The sequence below is a fragment of the Hippocampus comes genome, unplaced genomic scaffold, assembly GCF_001891065.2.
Source record: "Hippocampus comes isolate QL1 unplaced genomic scaffold, H_comes_QL1_v1.1 scaffold125, whole genome shotgun sequence".
NCBI classification, from domain to species: domain Eukaryota; kingdom Metazoa; phylum Chordata; class Actinopteri; order Syngnathiformes; family Syngnathidae; genus Hippocampus; species Hippocampus comes.
This window is the reverse complement of record NW_017805453.1, coordinates 549719-560819: the sequence shown is the minus strand read 5'-3', so window position 1 is coordinate 560819 and position 11101 is coordinate 549719. Positions and strand designations below refer to the sequence as shown.

At 40.8% G+C, this 11101-nt stretch overlaps 1 long non-coding RNA gene across 1 annotated transcript; it reads right to left on the bottom strand.

Annotated features, from left to right (window-relative positions):
• Window positions 1–5257: 5257 nt before the first annotated feature.
• LOC109518423 (uncharacterized) lies at window positions 5258–8745 on the bottom strand. Its single transcript, XR_002168758.1, has 3 exons — window positions 7838–8745; window positions 7285–7468; window positions 5258–5435 (listed from the first exon to the last, which is right to left on the bottom strand). It is a non-coding gene; the product is annotated as an uncharacterized LOC109518423 (long non-coding RNA).
• Window positions 8746–11101: the final 2356 nt, after the last annotated feature.

The following is an 11101-nucleotide window of genomic DNA, read 5'->3' as shown; positions in this document are numbered from 1 at the left end:
TCTAGTGTACACACACACACACACACACATATATATATATATATATATAAACTGTCTTAATTATCCAAAATCAGGAGTTTGATTTTACTCAAAGGATTAATTAGAGAAAAAAAAAAAAAAAGGGAGGAGAGTGAAGGAAATTGAAGCCGAGAAGAGCTTTCCTCTCCCCAGTCTCCTCGGGAGACGGAGTGGGCGGAAGGCCTCCGCCGTTCTTCAGGTCCTGTAAATCGTATACTGCAATCATTGCACTGTCAGCCTGCCCTCACTCCCCGGTGTGTTTAGTTTCTCGACATGGAGACTTCTTGTCTTACGCTAATCGCTGTCATGTCACCCGCAAATCCACAGCGACACTACAAGACCCGCCTTGATGAAGTGGCTTTTATTTATTTAACCTTTATTTATCAAGGCAAGACCGAGTCACTTTTGCAAAGGCGACCAGGCAACTGAGGAAAACAAGATAGGATAAAAGCTAATACAAATCAATGTATGCTTTTTAAAAACAATTGGGGCAAAAATAACCCAAGTTATGGGTCCAAAAGCGAGGTTTGACACAACTATTCATTTCACTTTGAAAATTGGGGCAAATGAATAGATTACAAAGCAACCCAATTTTGGTGTTGTTTCATCCATCCATCCATTTTCAACATCATCTATCCTGAAGAGGATCGCGGGAGTTGCTGGAGCCTATCACAGCTGATTTCGAGCAAAAGGCGGAATAACTCCTGAACTGGTCGCCAGTCAATCACAGGGCACATATAGAGACGAACACCCATACACACCCACATTCACACTGTCACTGAGTGGGAACCGATCCCACGCTGCCCGCATATAAGTCAGGCAAGTGTACCACTACACCATCAGTGACTTTGTTTCATACAAAATAACCAGTTTTATGTTGCTTTGTTAGAAAAAAAATGTTTTCTGGGTTATTCATGTGAACCAACTTTTCGGGTTAGTCATTTAACCCCAAAGACCGTGAGTCCTGTTTTTGACCCCAAATTTAGTTATTTTTCTGTTTTTATAATGTACAGTACTCCACAAACTCACCAAAAGCGCATGTCCATGGATGAGGCGTGCATATACAGCAGAGTGGATAGATGATGCTCAAAAGCTTTGGCAAATAATTTAAGAATTCAACAGAAACATCCAAAAGGTCCAATCATACTTTGACCTGAATACAGAAACGAAACTAAAACAGAAATGAAAAAGCTTGACATAAGCTGACCTCCTTGAACACAGTTTTTACTTTTCAAAAAGTGTTTGTGCAGTAATGGACTTTCTTTTCTGTTTGTAGACTTTCATATGGGTAACAGCAATAATAAACCAGAAAGAACAACTCCAAAAGAACAAGTACAACATAACTTGGTTAAGGTTTGCTTCACACAATGTTGTTACTTTTTGCTAACAGCACATTTCCACGAGTCTTGCCTTGTGTCTCATTGTGTTTTAGTCACAGTTTTGGTTTGTTACTTTGAATCTTGTTTTTGTGTGTGTGGGAGGGGCCCGTGGGGGCGGGGGCTTTGCAAATGTAGTATTTTTGATCAATATAAAGACTTTTTACTTTTTATGTTTTTTGTTTTTTGAGGTTTACTCCTGCACACCGGTCTTGCCTCCCTGCTTGCCTGCACTTGGGGCCACCACCCTCCACTCAGCACACTTCACTCCATGACTCTCCATGCTTTGGTCTCCAGCCACCGTTACATTTTAGAAATATGATTTAGTATTACTGTAAAACAATAATGCATTTGTATAGCCGTCCAGCAGGACACCTCGCTAAGGCTTAAAACCCAGAAACTTTTTAGAATTGCTGTTTTATTTTGCAACATTGCTGTGATATTTACCTGAAATTAAATTTTTGAAAAAAAAACGATCGTCGGCCTCTCGTATATACAGGTTGTTCAACCCTGCACACGGCAAAACAGTTCGGTAGCTTTCGGTGAGCCGAAGGTCGGCGTTTAGTATAATGCAAACTGATCAGGAAGTGAGCCAGCAGCTTTCTATCAACCACTCCTAGCTACAATCTGTCTTGGTCTGCAAAGACTCTTTTACCCTTATGGGTTCAATGAGTCGAGGTCCTTCATGGTTCCCATGCCAAGTCGTGACAGACTGAGGACATTTTTCCATCAGGAGACTAATTGACTACAATTAGCTGGTTCGTAGTCCGTAATCTGCACTGCCTCTCACCCAAAAGTCAGCTGAGATCGGCTTCATCTTACCCGCAACCACATTGATGGCAAGCGCTGTAGAAAATTGATAAATGAACACTAATAAACCCTTCTTCAACAGCTTTAAAACAACAAATACGCCCCCCTTCCCCCCCATGCATTCAACAGATGCCACTATTGTGCACTCCACGTAAGAAAAAGGCTCCGTCAATTTCAGCAACAGTGAGCAAATCAACTCGTCAAATTGAGCCTATTCGGACTTGATGGCAACAGCAGCAGGCGCCCACTGGCTCACATCTCATTTTTAAACACATTTACACTCATGAAACACACACATAAAACAAATCGCACACACACTCACTGCTCATTTGGATGATTTCTTGCCCTTAAGCTTAATGGTCATTGATTAAGCTCATGCATAATAACAGTGGCGGAACTGCTGAGGTATTAAATACTGCAATCACAGTGTCATGGACCTCGGGTTCTTGTTTTGATCATATTTTCCACGTTGGTGTGTGATTATGCGAAGAATAACTGCAATGTTTGTTCCTTTACACTGGAATTACAATGCAGGGAAAGGGTTTGTCATAGAGATGCAAAATGCTTAAGAAATACAAGTATTTCTGTTGCGGGCGGGATATTTTGCAGGTTTATTCGAGGGGGCAGTGGGGTTCACACATGGATTGTTAAGAGTTGCTATTTTCATGCATTCATTAGTACATTGAAACTCCTCTACAACGAAATTGTTTGCAGCAAGAACTTTTTCACAACAGGGGACTTTTCACTGTAGCAAATTTTGTCTCAGACGTAAACACGAACACATACAAAAAACGTATATGTGTACTTTTTATTTTTATTCCACTAGTGCATAAATATGACCATACACTTATTGAGCCCACAGTTCAAAGCAAGTATGGCGAAGAGACATTTATCGTAGGTGTTATGCTTGCGCACAAATGGAATAAGCTGCCAACAGAAGTCAGCCCCGAGTGTAAAAGCTTTTAAAGCTAAATTAAAAACGTTGCCTCCCCCCTGCCCCTATCCCTTTGATTCAGGTCTTTTAAACATTTTAAATGTATTTTCACAACACGGTCTTTTGGTGATTTTAGAAACGTACTTGTTTCTTGTGTATTTCTTTACTTTAAGTAATGTTTTTAAATGTTGTCAATGTGCATCCTTTTGTCATTTTGGTAAGGGTAATTTTGCTTTGTCCGCTTTGCTTCTGAATGCTGCTCGTAACTGCTTGTGTGAAGCACATTGCGTTGCCTTGTGGTTGGAATATGCCACATAAATGAGGCTGTCTTGCCTTTGCTTTAAAAGAGCTAATAAAGGTTTCATGATGGTGCGGAAAGGACTGTGTTCGACCTTCGAGGTTCCACTGTAAAACGCAAAGCTTCGATTATAAGGTTATAATAAACTGTGTTTGCTGTTATAAGCCACAGTGTCACGAATCTTTTATCAAACCTAACCAGAGTAAATCTCATTCTACTTTAAAGAAAGAAAAAAAAACAGTCTGTGTATGACGCAATAAGTCTCATCAGCGAGTACATGAACTGGGGAAGGAATTGAAATATTCATGAGGAGCATCTCAAGACTCAGAGCATCGAGCTGAAAGATGTCTACATGAGGATGAATGATGCGAGGGGGGGGATAATGAACCGCACTTTTGACAAAAACAACAGGTGCTCAGACAAAGAGACACAGAAGGGCTGAGGAAAACAGAGCCAAAAAGACTGATTGTATCAATTGTTTTGGGCGTTGAGAGAAAAAGTGATTGATGCTCAAAGAGTCGGATTTTTGAAAGTAATTGGAAACCCTCGCAGCTTGTTAGTGCAGAATGGTAATTAATATCAAATTGGTTGACAAAGCAGAAACCATTCGCTTTGTGCAAGACTGACTGTGGACAAAGTGATGAGTGGGCATTTTAATACAACCACGTTTCCATGGAACTGTTCGTGTGTTTCTGAGACGAATGACACAAACGATGAAGCATTTTTGTGTAGTAGTAAAAAATTAAAAAAAAAAAAAAAAATCATCCCGGCAGCAGCCTATGGGCAAAATAAAGGCTAGATTTCCAGTTGTAAAGTCTTCATGGCCACATAGCTTCACTGGAGGAAAACATCAGTCATTCCTTCTCTCATCAGTGACCTCCCCTGAAGACTGAAGATATGTCTAATAATGCTTATAATGAATGCAGCGCCACACACAGAGGTAAATCCCGGGCTGTAAGATCAAGACTATGCTTGGCTTTTACGTTTTTGTACATTCATTCAGCTGCACTGAAATGATTTGTTGTGCATCCATCTATCAATTTTGTATCGCGCTTGTCCTCGTTAGTCATTGACAGCTATCAATGTGAGGGTGTTTCAGGGGATAGGCATGAAAGAGGGCGTTTTGGTGTGCATTAGCCTTGTTTGTATTGAGTCCCACTCTGCCCCTATGTCGTATGGCGTTGCACAGGGTTCTATTTTGGAGCTCCTGCTGTTTTCACTGTATTTGCTGCCCTTAGTTTCCATCTTAAGAAAACATGGTGCTTCCTTCCACTGCTATGTGGATAGCAATCTGATCTATGTTATATATGGCATAAATGATTTAAAAAATACGGAAATCTTATGCATTTTGAACGTGGATGTTTTGCCTAATATTATCAACATAACATAGCAGATACATTTTCTTTGCAATTTTTATATGGGGAATTAGCATCACTCACAGCGCAATTCATAACTGAGTATCTGTAAATATTTTTTCACCATCCAAACTTCCACAGCCCTTTCTCAGTCTTGTTTCTGTTAATGTGAGGAGTCACAAAAACAAAATATGTGGACGTCAAATCACTGCTTTGCTTGTGGTGTTTTGGCTGAAATCAATCAAAGTTCTTTTCCTCTGGTCACTAATTGACAGAAAATTGTAGAATCAAACTTTGTGGTGAAACAGAATGCACCTCCTCTTAATTTTGGTCGGTTCTGTGTTCACGCTGACATTGGCTGTGAAATTGATGGATGGGGTCTAACCTTTAAAGCCCCACTTCCAAATCTTTTGATGCCTATGATGTACTTTGGTGTTATTTGCGAAATGCGAGCTTTATACCTGACAATGTGCTGGAACGGGGTGCCTTTAGGGACAGCAGGATCCTCTGTAGCCATCTTGAGCTATCTTGGATCCATATTCTTCCTCTTGTTTCCCACAGACACGTGATCCCTTGGAATATGGAAACCTTTTCCATTGTTGTGGTTAGGAATAAATCCGCACCCCTGCAGTTTTGCAGCTCAGCTATATGAGATGACAGAAAGACAAGAGGAATTGGAAAAAAAAAGAAATTAGGGATATTCTGCAACTCATTTTAATTCGGATGATTCCCATTTTCTCGCTCAGTTGATTCCAAGCATCGTGCGTATTCTACAGTGTGTATGTGAGTGGGGAACAATTTAGCCATCCTCCTGGGTTTCCGTTAATGTTTGCCTGTGCTTAGAAGCAGCACAGTGCATCCTCTGACATGAATAGTCCTCGTTATCGCCTTCTGTCTCCCGTACGAGCAAGCGTAACATTTTTGCACTTTTGGCTAAAAATAAGTCTGCTTCCGAGAGGTGCTGGCCATTTTAATTAACTCCAATCCCAGGTGCGCCGTAACAGCTTAATGGAAATTTAAAAACAGCTCTCACAACACTTTGTATTGCGTCTATTGACTTTAGCGCAGTTCCGCTAGTTGACATGTATATATCCGTTTTTAATCCTTTGCGTTTCTTCTGTCAAACATGCAAATCCGTCCAAGTTTCCATTTTTGTCACGCCCTTTTCCTTTCTGGTTTCGAGACGTAATCCCGAGCTGCAGTACTAATAGCATTAGCATAGCATATCCAATCCCTTTATATGGAACTCCGACTGAGAGTCGACAGATCGCAGTCGCACTTTACTGACAACACTACATTTCCCATGATGCACTACGCATACAGTATGTTTCATGCAACTAATTTGACGTAAATTGAATTTCGAAACATTTTAAAAGACTTTTGTGAATATGTAATATATAACCCTGTGATATGCTTTGGTCAAAAAATATGATAACAAATTACAAACATTTCAGCCTATTTTTGAAAAATAGGCTTCAAATCAGCCTGTCGTGAGGTGACTATCCTAATTTATGCAAAGGAGCCACTGTTCACCCCGCCCACTTGACAGAGTACAGCTTCCGTGTCTATTAATACACGAGGGATGGAGTTCGGGGGTACAGTAGTCACAAGGAGAGGGGCCCAAGTGTGAAGTAAAAAAAAAAACCAAAGCGAGCTGCAATGAAGTTGAAATTCCCTTAAAGCCTGTTCAATTGTCAATATCAATCAAATATCAAAGATACTATTATGAATGCGACTTTGTCTAGCTTTAGTTTTTTTTTTATGCCTACACATAAATACATGCATGAGCCAGAAAAAATATATTCGATTAAACACTCCAATGGCTAAAATATATTTTTCCCTTGAACATAGCTGATGTTTGAACGACCATAACCATTACTTTTTAATTAAAAATTGTCTTTCTTGTAGGTTCTGAAGCTGCTGCACCTTCACTCCAGTCTCTGTTCGGCAGACCTCACATTTTCAACACCGCCAATGTAAAATCCCACCAAAGGTCAATAGCAGACGCGACGTAATCTGACTGAAATTGGAGCAATTTACTTGACTGAAGAAGAACTCTTTCTAGCCTCCAATCACTGGAGACAAAGTGTTACATGTTAATGTGAATATGCATAATTCATGAAGGTATGTAATGCCTTAGGTAAGAAAGGTAAAGCTATGCTCGATGGCCACAACACTGCACTATCGAATGAGATCGCATACAAGAACAGTACGAAGTCTTTATTCAGATCATAACGCTCAGCTATCACCGACACTGTCGGACGATGATATTGCAGTCAAGTTTCTTACCACAATCATAAACCGATTATTGAAATAATACCTCTGTGACAGTTTCAATCAGAACTGAGGATGGAGTGGATCTCATTAGATTGCACGGGTGGACCTAAAGGGTCTTGTGAATCATAATGACACTTCTGTATCCATTTCCAGTGAATGAGCTTGGGAGAAGAATATCTAGATTTACTACATGTACTTGTGTCAAAGCCATGTTACCTTCCAAGGCGTCCAAAGACAACCGAGCCAAGTCTCGGTGGGCTTCCTTCCAGGCTCAGTTTGCCAGCCCGCCAGCTGCCCAAAGTCTTTTCTCAGCTCTGACCTGTTGCAGCGTGTGAGTCACGGCTTGAGAGGAAACAGCTTCTACCATCCCGAGTCAATATTTGTATTTTGCTGTTTGTGTCTGACAGAGTGAGAGAGAGGAATAAGGAGAGAGAGGGGTGCGGGGGGTGCACAAAAGCAGTTGTCAGGCAGAGCCTAATGATTCGAGATGAAAGTCGACTGTCGAAGATAAGTCAATTCTTTGCTCTGCTAGTTTTGCTTCTCAGTTTAATGATTTGGCTCCAGACGACTAATGCTAATGCCTGTTGCCGTATTTTGGTAATGTGGCCTTGTCTTTTGTTTCCCGGGCATGCATGCGCAGAATGTTAAACTTGGCCTGCGCTGCACCCGGAATGACATCACCCAGACGTTTAATTTAAGAGTGCTTACGCCACGCGTGAGCCTCCATCCGTGCTAGTGTAAACACAGGAAGGCAAGTGCACACTCTTACCTGTGTGCATTGTTGACACAGAAGACGGGGGCTCCTGTGCAATAACGCAGAATAACTTTCTTCCACTGGGGGAGGCTGATGAGGATTGGATGGGAAGGGAGAGGTGAAGTGTGTGCACACAGGGGAGAGCAAGATGCATGACTCCGGCTCAGGGATACTGTAAAGCTGTTCGCAGAGGCAGCGGGTCATTGAAAAAAGCTTAACGGGTTAGTGCGCTGCCAGCAGCAAAGGAAGCTGCGGGGGGCTGGAGAATAAAAGTAAAGGGATTCACATGAAGAGAAATCTCAGGAGTGGGGTTTTACACCCCGAGTCAAAGACTGTAGTTGGGGCAGCTTCCGTCTCGGACTGGATTAAAGTCTTCTTGTACCGCTTCTGCCATGTTTGTTTCAACTCCAGACGAGATCAGGAGAACATCCGTACAATTTATGGACATCTGCACAATCACATGAGATCCAGAACAACATCATGGATTTTCAAAAGCTTTTGTCTTCAGGTGAGCTGACCGGTCGATAGGCAACATGCTGGAATCAGAATTCAATACAAAGAGTTCCTGAAGGGTTTGCTTAGTTCACTGCTTAAGAGGAGGTGAGAGGTGTGGCGGGAAAACTCATAACTGCTTCACCATGCTCATCCTTAAGTTCCTGGTTGAGAAGAACATCGCCGTGCTGGAGCAACTTTCCTAATTAGGCGACCCATTTCCCAAGCTCAAGTGGACCTATTTCCAAAACATGGTCGACATCAAAATGCCAATGATCACGAGACAGCATAAGATCCAAGGAAGAATCTTTCCAGGACTGCATGAAGACCAACAGAGAAGGCCAACAAAGTGCTTTTAGGTTAACACTGCATGACAATTCTGATTGTATTTGATTTTTAAAAATTTTTTTTATGTTACAATATAATTCAGATTTTTTCAAATCCAACCCAAGCCTCTTATATAAAAAGATATACATTGGATATGTATCTGATGCGTCTGCAATATAGATGCTCAGCCACGCAGACGGTTCAACTGTGACGTATCAATGGCAGGACATCTTTGGTTGCAGATTGCGGCAAATGGCTTTAACAGGGGGCAATGGGATCATTTCTGCATTGTCCCTTCTCTCTCAATCTCTCCATGTCCTCAATGGGATTTCTGGTGCGAGGAGCTATCTTATAAACAGATAAGCGAGGAACTTGGAAGTTGGAAATGAGATGAGCCCCCTACACGCGGGGCCATAATCGCTTCCACAAATACCGCACCACGTCATTTTGTTTTGTGCACATGCATGTCACTTGCGATCATGGTTCATGATCATGTTTGTCACTTCATCGATGTATTTCGTTCATATTAGAAGTCACATTTGATTTCGGAATGTGAACGTCTACGTATAAAGATCGTGTTGAAAGAAAAAAAAACCCTTTGGTCATCATGTCCTGCAGTGAGAAGGTAGCCTTAGACTCCATGGGCATTACAGTACTTTGAAGGGGAAAACCTGTAGTTTGGATTTAAAATACCTCTTGTTTATCAAGATTTGTGACACCAGTGCTGGAAGTTTCTGATACACCTCATATGAACAAGAAAGCATTCAGGCTTACCACCTATGGAGATTTAGAGTCACAATTGCAAGTCCGTATCTCTAAGGCTCTCGCACGGGCACAACATGAGGTCTCCACCAAGGAGGGCCTGAGCCGAGATTAGAACACAGAAACTCTTGACTGTGAGGCAGACATGCAAAGCGCTCCTCCCCATCCTGCCCTCAGACGTCTCTAAGAGAAACGTAGATTTTATGAAGAAAGAAGAAGGAAATTTAAGCATCACAGAAGCAATATTAACAAATCAAACTGTGATTCACAAATGTATTTGACCATTTGTCATTTATCCAAAAAGAGACCCTCCAAGTGCTTTTATGGGGACGGTTTTCATTCTGGCAGCTCTCAACATGTTGCTGTTTTGAACAGGAATGAAAAAAATTCTCATTGAATTGACTTTTTGTTCTAATAGGCAACTATTGACCGGCTTGCTCTGTTTCTCAAAGATGTCGGAAATTAATCATGCCCCCTTAACCACTAAAATGAAGTTTTCTATTCAGAGATGCAAGTAAATAATTTGAATTTGGCATCTTAATCAAGAAATAATAATGTGCTTGAATGTTTTTCCAGTTGAAAATGCAAGCATCGTTAATTTTACCTTCGATTCACTCTGTAGTAATCATTCAAGACACCAAATGACCAAATTCGGGGCAACCGCAGCATCAACCTTACCTTGGGTTCATACATATTTTAAGCACCATATTTTATACATTATGCAAAAACTACCAGAGCAAAACAACAAAAACTTAAAACATTTGCAGAAGGCAGCCTCCAGAAAGTGTAAGTGAAAATAAAAGGACTAATATTGAGAGTTATAATAACATATATACTGTCTTGGCAGGCTCCATCAGTTTTGTTGATGTTCAGTTCTTCAGATAGAGTTCCAGACAGCTCTCCGTATTATATTAAACACTGTTCAATTATTAAAAGCCCGCTCACTGGACATGCCTGCCTTTGGAATAGACAGTCTTTATTTGGGTTTGTCGGCTCGTTCATGTTTTTCTTCCCTTTCCATACAGCGCTTCTCTGCTACAACTTCATGTATGGGAATAAGTTGCGCAAAAAAATTGTTTTAATGCAAGCCAAGCCACTTTTTCCACAATTTATTGAAGAGTAGTTGATTTTATTCTGTATTCGTATTTTTTTGGTCAACCGTTTGAAAATAGTTACTTTATTTGTGTGTGTTCTATTGGAAGAGAAGGCAACGATTTGTTCTATAGATTGTTGATATTTTGCAGTTAATTTGAATAAATTGTTTCATAACAGCTTTCTGTTTAAGCTGGTAAGGCAAGTAGTTTAGGATTTTTCAAGATTTTGAGATGGCCGACGGCCCTGTATCTCACGAGACTAGTTCTACTCCTGCACTGAACGGCAGCCGAATCCCATCTCTACATTCCGAACTAAAACGAGAGCGCACTGTACTCGGCAGAACATTTTTAAAACATTGACTTGAGATTCATTAATGTGATATCTTCATAAATCGGATCGTGACGCAAAACAGAAAGTCGAAAAAATTATTTTTGCTTCTAAAACGGCGTTATCTTTATTCACCGCTGGGTTTTGAAGATAAGATATGTTACTGTTTTAGTCATAAATACTTTGAATCTTTGCACATTAAAAAAAAAAAAAAAAACCTCCATCATACGGGTCAAATGTTATATTTGGCGTATGCCGCAGGCCGCTTAAAAATGC